At 41.8% G+C, this 17,283-nt stretch overlaps 1 protein-coding gene across 3 annotated transcripts in view; it reads left to right on the top strand.

Annotated features, from left to right (window-relative positions):
- SHROOM3 (shroom family member 3) overlaps nucleotides 1–17,283 on the top strand; it is a 203,375-nt gene that overhangs the window by 92,103 nt on the left and 93,989 nt on the right. The window contains exon 1 of one of the 3 annotated variants that reach the window (XM_033214358.1): nucleotides 14,434–14,938. The exons of the other annotated variants lie outside the window; for them this stretch is intronic. The gene's annotated coding sequence lies outside the window, so the exon portion shown is untranslated. Of the gene's footprint in view, nucleotides 1–14,433; nucleotides 14,939–17,283 lie in introns of those variants that run through there. 3 annotated transcript variants of the gene reach the window in all.

The raw sequence follows: 17,283 nt of genomic DNA, 5'->3' as shown, positions 1-17,283 counted from the left end.
TCGGCCTCCCAAAATGCTGGGATTACAGGCGTGAGCCACCACACCTGGCCATGTCAAGTTTTTAGAAGCCATTTCTTACCTTCTCCCCACTCATCCTCCTCATTACCCCCACTCTTCAGCAACTGTGGCATACTAGTCTCTGGTCTTAGGGTTCATACCGGCTGCCAGGGGTCCTTCTTGGGTTGGCTCCAGTTTTCTGAAGTCTGGCAGTTAGTTAATAAGAAAACCAGGGATATAAATCATGGGCTTAGACAGTTTCCTCTGGGTATGCTTTTAGGTTCTGTCAGATTTATTCGTTCCTCTACATGAGGAAGAGACCATTGTTCCCTTCAGACATGAATATGAACACAGACCAGAGATAAACAAGGTGGGGTATGGGTAGGGAGTGGGAGGGAAGCTCAAAGTCCAGATGCTTATTAGTCCCGGTGAAAACACACCCATTTATGAAGAGCGGGGATCTCATGCTGGATAAGGGGACAAAAAGCAGAATTCTTAACCTGGCAACTCCCATACTGACAGAAGCAGGGTTCTCACTTATTAATTCATCATATTGACGTACCACTGGTATTTCTAGAAACAGTTTTCAAAGCATTATTTGTTTTGTGATCTCAGTAGTTTCAAACCTCCAAAGGAATATTTATTGGAGATCTGTTATCTACCATGCCTTGTACTAGACACTGTAGGCACCCAGATGAGTAAGAAAGATGTAGTTCCTTCCCTCAAGAATCTTACTGTCTAGTTGTCAAAATCCTGGAGTCTATTATAAGTAGAAGCCAGGCACGATGGCTGATGCCCATAATCCCAGCACTTTGGAAAGCCAAGATGGGAGGATCACCTGAAGCCAGGAGTTCAAGACCAGCCTAGGCAACATAGAGGCCCCATTTTTATAAAAAATTTTAAAATTAGCTGGTCATGATGATGTGTGCCTGTAGTCTCACTTACTCAGGAGTCTGAGGCAGAAGAATCCCTTAAGCCCAGGGATCCCTTTGAGGCTGCAGTGAGCTGTGATCATGCCACTGTAATCCAGCCTGGGTGACAGGGTAAGACCCTGTCATCAATCAATCAATAGATGCGTAGTTAGAGGATAGATAGGTAGGTAAGTACATAGATGATAGTAGAGAAGGCTGAGAGCTGACACAGGCTGAGGAACAAAGTCAGGGGATCCTAAAGTTATTCAAGGGATTAAACAGGATAAGGAAAATAAAACACTCAGCAGACTGCCTGAAACACTGGCCAATAAATGGAAGCTGTTGTCAGTAGCAAGAATAATATTCAGATAGATTAGCCCCAGGAGTAGATCTCGTTGGGAATACAGGGCATACACATATGCTTCTCAGCAGTTTTATGGTAAGTACCAAAAGTTTGGTTCATAAATTCGTGGAAAAAATGGCTGGAGCAACTGAGAAAAGATCTTGGAAGAATGGGACTTACAAAAACAAAGAGGGACAAGGAGGACAACCTAGCCTTATAAAAATGAGGTGATGGGCATGTGTCTAGTGTTCTAGGAACATGAATTCAACCATACCTGTGTGCGCTACTCACCATGTGGTATCAGAGATGAATGAGGCAGAATCCCTGCTCCTAACCCACTTCATCTAGGGGGGAAGATTTTTGTTTTAACGGTATCAATAGCTTTATTAAAGTTAAAATGTGATAAAGGCTATAGTAGATTATTGAATGATGCAGTTTTGAACACTTAGAAAAGAGAGAAGTTGCTTTTGGATGAGGATCAGAGGCATTTCATTGAGAAAGGAATATATTTTGCAGGTCCTGGGAGATTGGCTAGAATTTCCATAGCAGAGATTGGCGTTTAGGAAAGGACCGAAACTCAGACAAAGGAAAATGGAGGGAAACCAGGACATGCTTGTAAAATGGTAATTATTTGACTCATTAAAGGTCGTTAGAAAACTCTGACCCTTGGAGATCGAGACCATCCTGGCTAACACAGTGAAACCCCATCTCTACTAAAAATACAAAAAATTAGCCGGGCATGGTGGCAGGCGCCTATAGTCCCAGCTACTCGGGAGGCTGAGGCAGGAGAATGACCTGAACCCGGGAGGCGGAGCTTGTGGTGAGCCGAGATCTCACTACTGCATTCCAGCCTGGGCGACCGAGCGAGACTCCGTCTAAAAAATAAATAAATAAAAAAGAGAGAAAAAAGAAAAAAGAAACTCTGACGCTTATAGCTTAGCAAATTAAGATGAAATCAGGCAAAGTTATGTGGAAAGGCACAATTTTTAAGGAAAATTTGAATAAATTCCCATTTACTGAGGAAAAATCATTCTGGAGACATCTGGGGCTTTGTCCATCCCCCTTTAGACTTATGAGGTAAAAAGGGTTTATATGTACCTTGGTTTTTCTTAGTGCCCTGAATAGGAATAAAGTCTTTGCCTGCAGAGAATGAATGTGTCCACTTTCCATTACCCTCTGGGAGATAGCAAACTTTGTCCTCTTATTAAAATAGTTTAACCTGCAGCACATCTTGGTTCTCTCACACCAGGGTGGTGTGAGAGAAAAGCATGGGCTTTGCAGTTGGGCAGGCTTCTCTGAGTCTTCATTCTCTGCCTTCTTTACTGTTGGACCTTGGGAAGTTACTTGAAAGCTTCATTTTCTCTTCTATAAAACAGGACTGATAATAGCTACCTTAAGGTATTATTGTAAAAATTAGAAAAAAAGTATATAAAGAACCAGACGAGGTGAATGGCCAGGTGGCACAAAATACATGGTGGCTGCTTCTCTTACCAATAGACTATGGCACAGCTTTTTGTGGGCAAGTCTGTATTGCCATGATTTTTGGTCCACAATCAAGAAATGGCAGCCAAGAGCCTGCTAGAATCTGCTCAGGACTCTGTTATCTTCTTGCCTTTGGCCAATACAAGCACATGTTGGACACCGCCCAAATGTGCTGACTATAAGAACTTTAAAAACATACTTTCCCTCCATCTTATCTTCTGGTTTCTAGGCAAAAGTGCTGAAGTATGTGGAATAACACTCACATCCGGCTTGGAGTAGAACAGTTTCCTGAACACCTACGGGGAGAAAGTTGTGCTTAAAAGCAAATAAACTGGAAAGTCAAGAAAAATTTTCCTCTTGCTTGAATCTACTCGTGAAAATCTAAAATAAAATGTGTGATTTGAGGCAAATGAAAGAGATCTGAGAAAATTAAGTACTCTGAAGAGTTATTATAGTGGTTACTGGCTAGAATCCCTTTTAGAAGCACATTGTTTGTAGGTTTTTAAAGAATAAGAGAGGCGAATTAGATTTTTAAATCAATAATTTAAGTGAGACTGCCAAAAAAGGTAAACAGGAGCTACATTTAATTTCTGTTTTTCCTTTGAGAGCCAAGGAGGCCAGCACTTCAAGTCCAATGAAACTGCCAACTAGCTAATGGAAAAATTTTCTTTTCAAACATAAATATTAAGGTTTACAAGTAAACATAAGGGTTTTTTTTTTTTTTTTTTGCTGACATAGAGCACAAAATAAGACTTAGCCCCTTTTAGAAAATTTGTAGACATTTAATAGCATATTGTCTGGACCTCAGTAGGAGTAAATCATCAAAGGAAGTCATTTGCATTTCAGGAACCCCAATTAGTTTTACCCTAGCGACTTTTCTTGCTTTTATCTCTTGAAGTTTCACTTTCATAGCACTTTGATTTTTTTTAAAGCAGTGTATGGCAATGTTGATGACATTTCAATATATGTAGTCAAGACTTCATATACCAAAGTGTTAAGAAGACAACTAAGTCAGTTGGATGGGTGTTTTGATGCTATGAATAAAAGTAATCACAGGTCCTTTTTGAAAGGCCCAAAATTCGAATATGATGCAAAGACATGAAGTGCCAAATCAATGAGCAATTTTTTAAAAGTAATTTTAGTTTTCTTGTTGATGTTTTTTCTTGTTATGAAGAAATCATTTTTGGTGTCTTTGATGATTCTCTTGGTCAGCGAAGCAGTTCTTAATAAATAACTGATAAGTTTGTAGCAATGGAAAAACATGATGCTATCAGTCATTAAAACAGATTTCTATAAATCATTTGTTCAATTTGCATGCCAATTTATGACAGTGTCCCTTTCTCTATTTCTAGTTCTCCTGTCTCCTTACTTATCACATAAGATTAGAGTCAGATACCTCAATCTAGTCTTAAAATCCCCCACCCACTGCCCTCCAGGCATGCTAGTGTCTTCCATCCCAGGTCTACTCTGGCCTAGTCTTTCTTCCTTTTCATCTCGTTGACTACACTGTTTCCCTGACTCTTTTTCCCCACCCAGTCATCAGGCAGCTTCTCAGACAGGGAAGCAGTATTTGTTAAAATACAAATTGCAAGCCAAGGATAGGAACTGCACCGAATTCCATGTCTAAATCTTCTATGCCTCCCCTTCCTCATACCTCCCCCAAGCCTTTACTTAACTTCATCTATGTCATTAAAACATGAATATTTTTCTAGAAGAAAAAAAAAAAGCTTCCATTAGAACATATGGGATTATGTCCCAGAAAAGATTTCAGTCCTCAAGTCTTGTGCTTTTTGGACATCATCAATTAAAATACTCACTTGTCTCAACAGAAAATAATATTCTCACTTCTGCTCAGGCACAGGTTAGGTTCTGAATGCCATCCAGCTCAGCCTGTCCACCCTGCACACACCACCTCCCCATGCTCCCCAGGCACATTCTCCTCAGTGACAAGGACCTACCAGTATTTGAATGCACTCCAGTTGAACCCATGCTGTTAAGGACCTGTCACTCGTGGAGTTTTACCTTTCAGGATTCTGGGCCATCAGTACTCATTGTCGCCTAGATCACATGTCTTTTTCAAAGAGTCAAATGCCCTTCACATACCAAGCACACTTCACCTTCTTCCAGAAGGTTGTTGCCGCTAATAGGAGGTGGCAGCTGTTAGTAATTCACGTCAACCCTGTTGAGAGCTTCAAGGTTGAAAAGGAAAAACACTTTCTCCAGCGCAAACAGCCAGAATCAGTTTCAAGCTGGTGAGGTTTTGTTGTTTGGATTGCAGCTTGACCTGTACCTTTTACAAATGAATTTACAAAGTGGATTTTCTTCTCTGAAATTTTGCTTGGGGACCAAAATTTAAGTAAATACCACAAGTGAAAGACATTACCCTATTTCTCCCACATAATCATCACTCACCCCCATTCATGTTAAGTGCTGCCTGATTAATAAGAGCTAAAATTCAATAAGCACTTCCTTTATGGCAGAGACTGTCCTAAGTGCTTCATATAAAGTATTACATCTCGAACTTCAGCAACTCTATGATTCGGATTCAATGTTTAGCTCTCATTTTATAGATGAGAAAGCTGCTTCATGGGGTAAGTGGTCAGCACAAGGTCACATCATAAGCACTGCAGCCAGGACTCAAATTTACATATTCTGCTTCAGAGACTACACTTTTAACCATGATGCAATGCTGTCTCAACTGAAATGGGATTCCACCTTGGTGACAAAGTCATTATGATCAAAATCAATGAGCCCGGCACCTCCCATTCAATATCCTCAACATGCTGTCAGCATGATGTCTTGAACAGTGCAGATCCGATCATGACACTGGTGTAAAAGTTTTAGTGATTTCTCTTTGCCTACAATATAAAGTCTAGATCTTGAAGATGGCCTAAAGGGCCATTATTTTCCATCATCTGCCTTTCCATCTATTATCAACTGCCACCTGCCCATGCCCTAGAGATGTTACTTGCAGTTCCACAATTGGCCTGTGCTGTTTCATGCTTTGAGATCTTCAAACTTTCTGCCCTGAACTATTCCTCCCCTCCTCTTAGTTAGCAAGTTCATGCACATCCTTCAGGACCTCTCCCAAACATGTCCTGCACATCCTTCCCTGACATAAATATCCTCTCCTCTGCTTGCTACCAACAGATAGAACTATTTATCAAAATTATGATAGCCACTATTTTCAGCTGTCATGTGCCAGGCATAGTATTGAACACTTAGCATGTTTGCTAGGTACAAATAATGAACCACAGACATAATTAAGTGAGAAATGTAACTGTTTCTTTAAAAAAAAAAAAAACTGACCATAATTTCTATTTTGAGACCTCATTCAGCTGGGAGACAGAAACTTAGTATCAGCCAATTCAGGATCCCCTCTAGCTCCTGGGGTTGCAGCTAAGTTGTAAGAGGCTTAGGCAGAGTCTAGGGTATGTGTGCATGTGTTTGTGTGTGTGTGTGTGTGTGCGTGCGCGCGCGCCCGCGTACGTGTCTGTGTGTCTGGATGAGACTGAACCTTTGGTATTCTTGTCACTATTCCCCATGCTAGTGTCTGGTTGGTGTCTGGTGTTGGGATGTTGGTATCTGCAGCCTTTTCAGATGGATTAGGAATCTGTGCCCTCTTGGCTTACCAGAAACAGTTTGCCTCTCCTGAACCACTCTGGACTGGAAAGATTGGTAGAAGGCATGACACTCTCTCCAGCCCAGGTGCACCACACAGACATTTCTTTCATTTCCACTCTATGCTGGGCTCGCAGGGACTCTGGGACTGAGCCAGTTCTCCGGAGTGTTGCCTGGGACCAGGGACCACATCCTTTGTGCCCTCAACTCTCTCTGCCTCTCTGGAGCTTCCATCTTACTCCACGTAAGACCCCTAACTCCCCTCCACTTTCCCTCTGGCTCTCCTTGCCTTTCTTCTTCAGTCCTAGAAAGCTGTAACGTCTGCTGGGATGAAAAACTGGCTCTAATTGAGTATTCTTGCACACCTTAAGTCTGGTGCCTGGATTCCTTTGTTCTATGAGTTCTGTTGTGTTCTCTTGTTTTTCTTTGGTCAGTGAATTACACTGACTGGGAAGAAAGATGAAGGTTACTGGAAAAGTCAATGTTATGAGTAAGCAGTTAATATCTCACTGTTACCTTGCCCCCGGACACACACTCAATGATTATCCCATATTAATTTTTATAAAAACCTTCTGTAGAAGATGTAATTACCATTTTCACAGAGGAAAAACTGAGGCTTAGTGAGATCAACTGACCTCACCCCCAGCAGGCAAGATCTTGAATTCAGTCCACACTTTTGACCACCACACTCCACCATCCTTAGCACATGGGACTGAAATAATTTCTTTAGATACCTGGGTTTTCCACCACACTGTGAGTTCCTTGAAGTTAGGGTTGGACTTCATCCATCTTCATATCCCTATCCCTGGCATATAACAGGTTCTTAGTAGGTGGCAGTTGAATTGAAATGGGTCAAGGAGAGAGAAAGGAAGATAAGAAGGAAAAAAAAAAAGAAAGGAGAATGAGAAAATTCCCTTATCTTAAGCTATTTTGAAACTTCCTGAATGATACTCTGCCAGCTTAAATGTAAGTGGAATGAAAAGTTTGATGATTATCTAAGTCATGTCTAGCACTGAGCTCTCCTTATATTATGCTGTCAAATTATTCTAGGCATAGAAATTAATTCCTTGTCTCCAGGAAAGAAAAAGGTGTAATGTGGTTGGTGACATAGCAATGACAAATGAGGAAAATGTGCATATGTGAGCAGTGACCAGTGTGGACAGTTTTTACCAGTCAATGCAGTAATAACTGATTTTTATTTACTTTTCTAGACAGTGCCATCCAAGATGCTGGTGGCATATAAACCTGATAACTTCTGGAATTTCACAGTTTTCCATTAAAATTTTATCTGAAAGCCCTTGTTTTACCACATTATATAAAAGCCTCTGATAACAAATGTCATATTTATTTGCCCATGAATGTAGGTGAAGGGTAGAAGTTTTAGGCTGTGACATGCCCAAATTACAATCAAGGTAGTTTTGCCAACTAGTTTTTTTTTTTTTTTTCTTTTTCATAATCATCTATATGCATGTGTTTTATTTTTAAAAAATTTTTATTTGATGTTGTAACAGATAACTAGAACACAACATAAATGAAACCATAAAGTTAATCATTTCCCTGCCCCACCTTTCCCAGGTAACTTATATTAACAGCCTGGTGTGTGTTCTTCTTTGGGGCAATGTAACATTTGTGTTCCCGCACAAATTCTCATTCATAGAAGTCTGCGTTTTCTCCTTATAGTGTTTCTCCTGACCTCCCTCCCTGCCTTCACCCTCCAGCAAATTTCCCTCATTCTTTCCCCCTTTCTCTTCCCCATTCCTCATTCCTCCTCCATCTCTTTTCTCTCTCTTTCTTTCTTTTTTTTTTTTTTTTGAGATGGAGTCTCGCTCTCTTGCCCAGACTGGAGTGCAGTGGTGCCATCTTGGCTCACTGCAAGCTCCACCTCGCAGGTTCACGCCATTCTCCTGCCTCAGCCTCCCGAGTAGCTGGGACTACAGGCGCCTGCCACCACGCCCGGCTAATTTTTTGTATTTTTAGTAGAGACGGGGTTTCACCATGTTAGGATGGTCTCGATCTCCTGACCTCATGATCCACCCACCTCGGCCTCCCAAAGTGCTGGGATTACAGGCATGAGCCACCGCGCCCGGCCTTCTCTCTCTTTCTTCCCCTTGTCTGTTTTTCATTTTCTACCTTTTCTTCTTTCTTTCTCTGTTAGCCTCGGAGGACCCAGGCTCTTGGGAAATTGCCTTTACCCTCAAGGTGCGACAGTTCAGTCGAGTTTTGACTCTGAACATTTTTCTTGGGTTGTCTTATGCCTCAGCATAAGAAAGGAATAGAAATGGGTAGGCAGAAAGTAAAATATTCAGTTAATCAAAATTAACTTATTTGATGGAACTACTTTAGAACCCAGGATGCTTTTTAAAATTATTAAAATGTTTATTATACAAATGTAATTCAAAGAGTAAATCATAGTTCTTGCTTTAAAAAAATCCTCAAAGTCTATAGAAGTGTTTAAAACAAATGATAAATTTTTATTTATCACCCAGAATTCTTCTCCCTGCAATGCCACAATAGTTTAGCATTTCCTCCATGAAGTTTTTCTGGATATTTATAAAACATGTAACAAATATTGTATGTACTGGTGGATGTAGACAGCAAATGGGAAGCTTTTTCACTAGATAATGTGGACATCTCTCCATGTCAACACATATAGGACCCCCCTCTTTCACTTTAAATGCTGCATAATATCCTTTGCAATGAATGTACCATTTTCTACATGAACATTTAGGTTGCTTCCAATTTACAGGATGCATTTCCAATCTTTCAACCAAGACTTCCCCAAAAGAATGCTGTCAATTCTTGTCTCCTTTATGACTTGGGGCTGCTGACCTGAGTGACCGTTATTTAACCAGTGACCCCCATCGCCTTGACAGGGTCCTTTGTGTTCCGTATCTCCATGAGGACAAGAACTTGCTGGCTACCTTCACCCTCTGAGGCTATCCCTGTAGGTCTCATTCTGCTAGTATTGTTGCTCTGTTCTTTCCTAACCTTTTTGCCTCTGTTTAAACCTATACAGGTTTGATACAGGCTCCACGTACATTGTAGTTGACTGCTGTGCTAACATACTTTGGTAGTGGCATAGTGAATAACTTGCACCTACCTAGTCCTCCTCTCTCTTTTCTTTGGGTTCTCACCTGTGCAAGATTCTACATAGCTTTCGGGATAACAGCCAGGATGCATTAAGGCCTTTACTTGGGACCCTAGTCCTGGGGCTATAAAGAACAACAGAAAACCTGGAGGTGCTTTGGTCGCTGTGAAATAGCTGCCAACCAAAGAGACTTTATCCAGAGAGAGGGTGAGGCAGGTATCAGCTCAGAGGATCTGGGGGCTCACTGGCCTATTTAAGGGAAAAGACTGTGATAGACATGTTAAAAGGCATTTGAAAAGACAAAGTAACTCTGAGACGCTGAAAGAAATTACAGTTTTCCTCCTTCATGTTCACTACATGAAATAGATCATTTCTAAGGGGTTGGCGTGGCCTTGAATGCATTTCCCTAAAGTTTCCATTTTAACATCTTATCCTAGGACACCTAGGATGGTTGTTCACTTGTTTTTCATTTTGTTGTGAGTGGTTCCAAAAAATCAAAATATTTATGAAAGTGAATATTATGCTAGAAGTTATATATTGTTCACACTAAACCCCAACACCCATTTGAGAAAGCAGCACATCATTTGTTCCTCCTAATATTTTCTCTCCTAAGCAAACAATCTATATTTCAAGTGTGTTCTTTCTTTGTAGTGTGTTGTTTATATTGGTCATTAAACAGTTCCTAAAACTGACTTTCAACTTATACATAGACATTGTTTCTCTAAGGTGTCAACATTGAAAAGAACAGTATAGAACAGGGGTGTCCAATCTTTTGGCTTCCCTGGGACACACTGGAGAAGAAGAATTGTCTTGGGCCACACCTAAAATACACTAACACTAACAATAGGTGATGAGCTAAAAAACAACAACAACAAAAAACCACAAAAAAATCTCATAATGTTTTAAGAAATTTCATGAATTTTTTTAAGACCACATTCAAAGACATCCTGGGCCACATGCGGCCTGCAAGCTGAGGACTGGGCAAGCTTGGTATAGATGAACCAGGGAATTTATTGTATAACTGTGGCAAGAAAGAGTTAATAATTATTTAGCAAAGATTCTTACATTTCAAATAATTTTTTCACATCAAAACTTTAGTTGGAATAATAGAAGGAATGTCAAACTGAATTGGTAAGAAATAATGGTAGTCTATTTCTAAGTAAAATTTAGTAATATTTTAAAATATAGGCTGGGCGCGGTGGCTTACGCCTGTAATCCCAGCACTTTGGGAGGCTGACATGGGCGGATCACTTGAGGTCAGGAGTTCAAGACCAGCCTGGCCAACATGGTGAAACCCATCTCTACTAAAAATACAAAAATTAGCCAGGCATTGTGGTGTGCACCTGTAATCCCAGCTACTCGGGAGGCAGGAGAATTGCTTGAACCAGGGAGGTGGAGGTTGCAGTGAGCTGAGATCGCACCACTGCACTCCAGCCTGGGTGACAGAGCGAGACTCCATCTCAATATAAAATAAAATAAAGTATAGAAGTAATCATAGACTTCTTTTTTTTTTTGAGACGGAGTCTCGCTCTGTTGCCCAGGCTGGAGTGCAGTGGCCGGATCTCAGGTCACTGCAAGCTCCGCCTCCTGGGTTCACGCCATTCTCCTGCCTCAGCCTCCCAAATAGCTGGGACTACAGGCGCCCGCCACCTCGCCCGGCTAATTTTTTTTTGTATTTTTTAGTAGAGACAGGGTTTCACCGTGTTAGCCAGGATGGTCTCGATCTCCTGACCTCATGATCCGCCTGTCTCGGCCTCCCAAAGTGCTGGGATTACAGGCTTGAGCCACCGCGCCTGGTCTTTTTTTTTTTTTTTAGAGGCAGGGTCTTGCTGTGTTGCTCACACTGGAGTGCAGTGACACGACCCTAGCTCACTGCAGCTTCAAACTCCTAGGCACAAATGATCCTCCTGCCTCAGCCTCCCTATCATTAATATCTAGGACCACAGGTGCATGCCACCACGCCTGGCTAATTTTTTTATTTTTATTTTTTGTAGAGATGGCGTCTCCCTATGTTGCCCAGGCTGGTCTTGAGTGATCCTCCCACCTCAGCCTCCCAAAATTCTGGGATTATAGGCATGAGCCCAGCCTCATAGACTATTTCTAAGTGAAATTTAGTTGAACATTTTAAAGTATAACAAATGTTACAAAACCAAATTGCCATAATATATAAAAAAGTTAAACTTGTGAATAAATTCAGAACCCAAATAATGTATGATTTCTAGATGTACTCTTTTTAAATATACAATTAATTAAATGTATTAGACAAACTGAAAATGTATTAGGCTTTAAATTAAGATGAAATAATTCAAAGAATAAGTGCTGAATCTAGAATTTAGAGATGTATGACAGTCATCTGAAATTTCTAGAGCTTTTTGTCTGAAAAAGATACTCATTCTCACAGGTCCCTCCTAAGTAATCAACTGTAGTAAAAAAACAAACTTCTAAATATCTATATGTATACAATATGAATCAGACCCTTCTGAATATACTAGATCCTCAATAAGCATACTCTAATTTGATCTGATTTTAAGTATTTTTGCAGGTTATTATATTTATCTTACATTGACATTTGGATTGGTAGGTTGAAATGTTTAAGAGAGAAAGGAGGAAACTGACTTGGCATAAATGCACACAGTGCTGTTCTGGCTGTCAGTGTTGTGGGTTCTGTCACTAACTCCCTGTTTTTGACTTAGGACCACCTGCGGGACCTTGCACACCTCATTCTGGTATACCTCTGTGCAGGTGGGTGCTGTGCTGCTCTACCATGTTGGGGACTTATTCCAGTCTCTCTGGTCTTTCCTTTCCACAACACAGTCCAGCACCAGAGGTGGCTTTGGGGAAGGAAAGGGAGCAAAAAAATGGTAGCCTATTTAAAAATGTCTTTTGAAAAGTGTAAATTTTAATGGCATGTGAATCATCTGTCCATTAAAATGTTTAAAATAAAAACTTTCAAACAAAAGAAAAATACAAATTACAAGTTCCAGACTGGCCATGTACACCCTTTCTAAGACAGGCTGTGCACTTTTTTCCTATGTGTAACTTTCTCCCAAAATATTTTAGCATTTTTAAAGCTTTATTTCTTCATTAATATACTTGATTTTAATAAAAAGTAAAATGCTTTGGATTCTAATGTGATGCATTATTTCTGAAAGCAGTCTTAATACAGGAACTAAAGGGACAGTGTGATTTTACAGAGAACATCTTTAATAGTGGCTGGGAGTTTACACATACACATACATGATATGTGTAACTATTTCAGGTCATTCTTTCGTTTTGTGAAGGAAGGGACAGACCACTTTGCAGGAGAACTGAGGCACCAGTTGAGGAAACTAACCCCCAGCTCATGCAGAGAGACATTAGCATACTTTTGTATTGTTGCTGAAATTTCTTCATGTCTTACTTTTGATCCCATGAGACAAGTTGTTTGTTTCCATCTAAAAATATCAGATGATGCCTCTATATTGCAGATACAAGTTAAAAGTGTTTTTCCAGAATCTATGTTACAAAGGAAGCCCAGGGACCTCTGGTCATAGTGATGAATTTCACTGGCGTAACATCCATGCTGTGTGGGAGGTGAGATTTGGACCCAAAGTGTGTTTTTAATCACCAATTTACAGTGATGTTTCACACAGAAGTAGAGGGATCTGTTCCACCCTTATGAGATTTCACCTGACCCAGAGCACTTAGAAAACAAGATAAGGCGGCAGCAGGAGAGGAGGCCTTATCTGTTCTGCCCACAGAACTCCTGGCTGTATTCTCCAGCTGATACTTCTTATTCCCCCCGCCCCCAACACACGCAGTGGCAGCGGCAATGTGCGTTATAAACTGCAGGGGCTGTCTATTTCTTCAAAGCTTAAGTTCTGGACATCACCTCCCTCTCCCCCAAACAAGATTCCCACAGGACATGAGGACACAGAACAAACCATGTTAACCTCTCTGCTTCCAATGCCTAGCAACAATGTTTGTGGTTACCCTATGACTGCGTGACAGGTGTGTATGTGTTGATACCTGCGTGTGATACCATAGGTAAAACAAAATACGGTTTTAAGGAAGATAATACTTTATGGCGGGGAGGAGCCTGTCCATGAAGGTTTCAGTAAAGAGGTTATTCAGCGGTTGCCGTGGCTGCTAATGTGCTAATTCTGCATTGTGCCAGGATATAAGAGCACAGACAAGTAAAGGCAAATGTGGTATCAGCTGTTTGGTAAGGAAGGTTTCTATTTCCTACCTAGTAAGGTCTTCTCTGTGTCCATATGTATATTTATTACCTTAAATATAGAACCTGGACATTTAACAACAGAGATTCTGCTTGAATTAGAATAAAGCCAATTTCAAACCTTACTGTTACTTTCATCTCTGAAGAAGACACGTGAGAGCAATTAAGAGAGGACTCTGAGGGGAAAAAGTTCCTACCTCCGTTGAAAGAGGCTGGAAGAACCTTTGAAGAAAGATGAAACTTAAACTAGCACCATCCCTTCCTTTAGAATATTAACTGGACGTCTATATCATAAATGCAAAATAAATGCAAATGGATTTTCTAAAATTCCAAAGTTTGCAAAGCTGAATCAAAAATCTCTTGAAATTACAGTCATGACGACCGAAGGAATCACGTCTCTTGTCTAATCAGAGACGGTGCTTATGGAAACAAAAACAGGCCGGTAAGGGAGGCTTCAGCGGCATTCACCACCACCTGCATCTCTGCTGTGACTTACACTGAGAAGAGGGCATGCTGAGAAAAAGGATGGCTATTTTCCTTGTAATGCGAGCTTTTTTTTTTTTTTTTTTAGCTGTGAACTTTTTACCTTGCTTCATTCATGCTTCATTTGATCAATTACTAACTGTATAGCCTCTGAAAAGCGAGCGCGGGCTTCCTAAAGTTGCTATTTTGCTTTTGGATTCCTCTGCATTTTACAGTGGGGGGAGGGTAATTAAGGCACCTTTCTGATTGAATGGGCAGAGGGACTGAGCGTGTGTGCTTCGGTCCCCTTAATACCGCAAGGACCCGAGGACCCCGGAGGGGCGAGTGGAGCGCGACGCTTCCACCCCAGAATCCGTTTTCAAACCTTAGGGAGCCTTCTTTGCCATTGAAATGCAAATCCGGTCCTGAGCTCCCGGGCCAATCCGGGAGGCTTCCTGTGGGATTACCTGGTGGCGAGCAAGCGCCGAGCCAGCGCCGAGCCAGCGCGGCTCTTCGGGAGCGGCGGGCGCCGGGTGGACTGCGCGGGCCCGGGAGGGACGCGAGGTGTGTGAGCACCCCGCATCCTCGGCGCTCCGCGCGGGATCAGCGTCCTCCAGCCGCGCTCCCCCAGCCCGCCGTGCAGCCATAGCCGGGGCGCGGTGGCGCGGGGCGCTGCTGGGCCGCCCATTGTTGAGCGCCTTGGGCCCCGCCGGCGATGCCCGGCGCCGCCTCCTTGGAGCGGCGGCGAGGTTTGAACTTGGCGTCGGCCTGGAGCCCCGAGCAGTCCTGGGGCGGCGGCCGCGAGGCGAGTGGCGATGGTGAGTGCGGAGGGCGGCGGGGCACGGAGTGGGAGGCGGGGGCCGGCCGGCTGCTTTCTGGAGCGCGTCTATTTCGGGCTCTGCGGCGACTCTGGAAAGCCCTGTCTCGAGGAAGGCTCCCAGGGGCTTTCATGGCCAGCACCCCGGCTGATGGGGGCAGGTGGCGTGCTCCGAGGGTCTCCTGACACTCCTGGGCCTTGACTTTTTATTAGAGAGGCAGTAGCTGCCACTCCAAGAGGAAAATAATTGTTGATTATTGACAGCATGAAAACTTTTCGGAAGAAATGATCTGTGAAATATTTTAATTTTGATAAATTGCTTCCCACCAGGGCCCCTGCTGTGTTGAGAACGCCTTGCCTTTCTTAATTTTACTGGATTTGTTTCTGTAGGAAAGGTTCCTGAAGTGCGTTGAGGGGCACGCCTACCCCCAACCCCTACTTGCTCCAGATCTTAAGACAGTTACTTAAATAGTGTGTTCCTTGTCCTGCAGCAACACTTAAATCATGAAAATGAAATTATACCTGACGCCGGCTTTACTCCGAATTGCCAGAGGAATAAAACTTTTGCTGGTGGGACAGGGGAGTGGTTACAAAATTTCAACACCTGGAGCACGCTCTGGGGGTGGGATATTTTCCTCTTCCTCTAAGATGTATTTTGGCATTACCTTTTTCCCCTCTCCCTTTAAATAGTAGTGTTATTGTGGCATACTGTGTGCACGGGAGCTTCTGCACTGGGAGCAAATGGGTGCCCTGCATGCGGGTCATCTCCATGGAGAGATTGCTGTGATATCGGGGGTTCAACAGGAAGTCCTAGCACAGAGGCTTTTAGAGAGAGTTCTGTGCGTTTTCTGTTTTTAATTAGTTGTTTTAAAGCCTAGTTAAATGTCCATTTCCAGTTAAAAGCACCCTGGTCAGATATATGGCTACATCTTTCCCCCAAATAATTTCACCAGAAGTTGGTTTACATTTTACATTTATTTTGATGGTTATCTTTTTTTTCCAATTATAAAAAATTACACAATCGTTGCAGAAAAGGTGTAATATACAGAGAAAGAAGTAAACTGTTATAACAACATGTATGTTTTGTTTGCTAAGACCTAGTTTTTCACAGAATCCTAGTCATTTGAAAACTTTTCAGCTATGGACTTTTTTTTCCCCCTCCATTGTTAACAATCCTGATTTAGGAACTAAAGCTAGGAATTGACAAGGAAATAAACTTACTTAAAAAAATGTTATAACCAACAATAACTTATTCACATTGCCCATGAGTTGGAACAGAATTTATTGTGGCAATTTCTCTTGAATCAACTTCCTACATCTGTTCCTGGCAAATGGTTTCTGTTTGTGCAGCCTATTTTGTAAATACATCTCTCTACCATTAAGGCGAGGTGCCCAAACACATACCCGTTTCCAGTGCTTGTAGCTTGGCTCATATAGTTAATATGTTTATTGGCTTCTGCATCACAACTACCTCACCATACATTTGATAAAACCCTGGAGAAGGTTACCAAGGGATGTTGTAGAGAATTCACTTCCCTGGAGATTTTAAGAAAAGGATAAACATCCATCTGCCTAGGATGGCTTCAGAGCAGTACTGTCTGGATAAAGGAAGACTAGGTCACCACTCTGAACCTCAAAATTGAGGAATTCTAAAATTTGTTTAGAATTCCTCAATTTTGAGCTGGGACCAGGTCCTCTGTGACCTGGGACCAAAGCAAATTAAGGTTGCCAAAAGTACCTGAGCCCAGTAGGAGGTAAAGCCTTGTTTTGATTTATGTGAAACAAAGGTCTTTCTTTGGTAACAGATATGTTAAATTATTCTTAGGAGTTACCAATCCTTTTCTATTATGCATAGAAAATCAACAATGATTTAACTGCTTTCTAGGAAGGTATAGGTGAATTACAGTATCAATTCTGTGATTTTAAAGTAAATGAACTGATTCATGGGAATTAAAAGTTTTGCCTAAAAGGTGGGCAGGGTGTGTGTGAGGAGTGTGCCTGAGCTTTCTCCACTTTTAACCTAGTGTTATTTTTAGAATCCTGTCTTATATGTTAAATCTGGTTACATTTTTAAAACATCAACATTCTACTGTCTCTTCAGTGTTTATTCTTGCTTTCCCTTTGCATGCAGAACCCATATAGCCCTTTGACCAAAATCAGTTATTCTTGTAAGGTCTATTCGAGGATGTTTCCCTGGAGTCCAGCAGTGCTGAGGTTTTGCTGGTGACTTCCAGAAGGTCAGGATTTCATGGGTTGCCGCTTTGTCTGACCTTCTATTTGACAGAAGTATCCTGTAATTCTAACCACCGTGTGACCTCAATTGCCTTGACACCTTCCTCCCCTTCT

This window comes from Trachypithecus francoisi, unplaced genomic scaffold (genome assembly GCF_009764315.1).
Source record: "Trachypithecus francoisi isolate TF-2019V2 unplaced genomic scaffold, Tfra_2.0 Lachesis_group1, whole genome shotgun sequence".
In the NCBI taxonomy this organism is placed as follows: domain Eukaryota; kingdom Metazoa; phylum Chordata; class Mammalia; order Primates; family Cercopithecidae; genus Trachypithecus; species Trachypithecus francoisi.
Note: the sequence above shows the minus strand (reverse complement) of the source record. Positions and strands in the feature narration are given on the sequence as shown.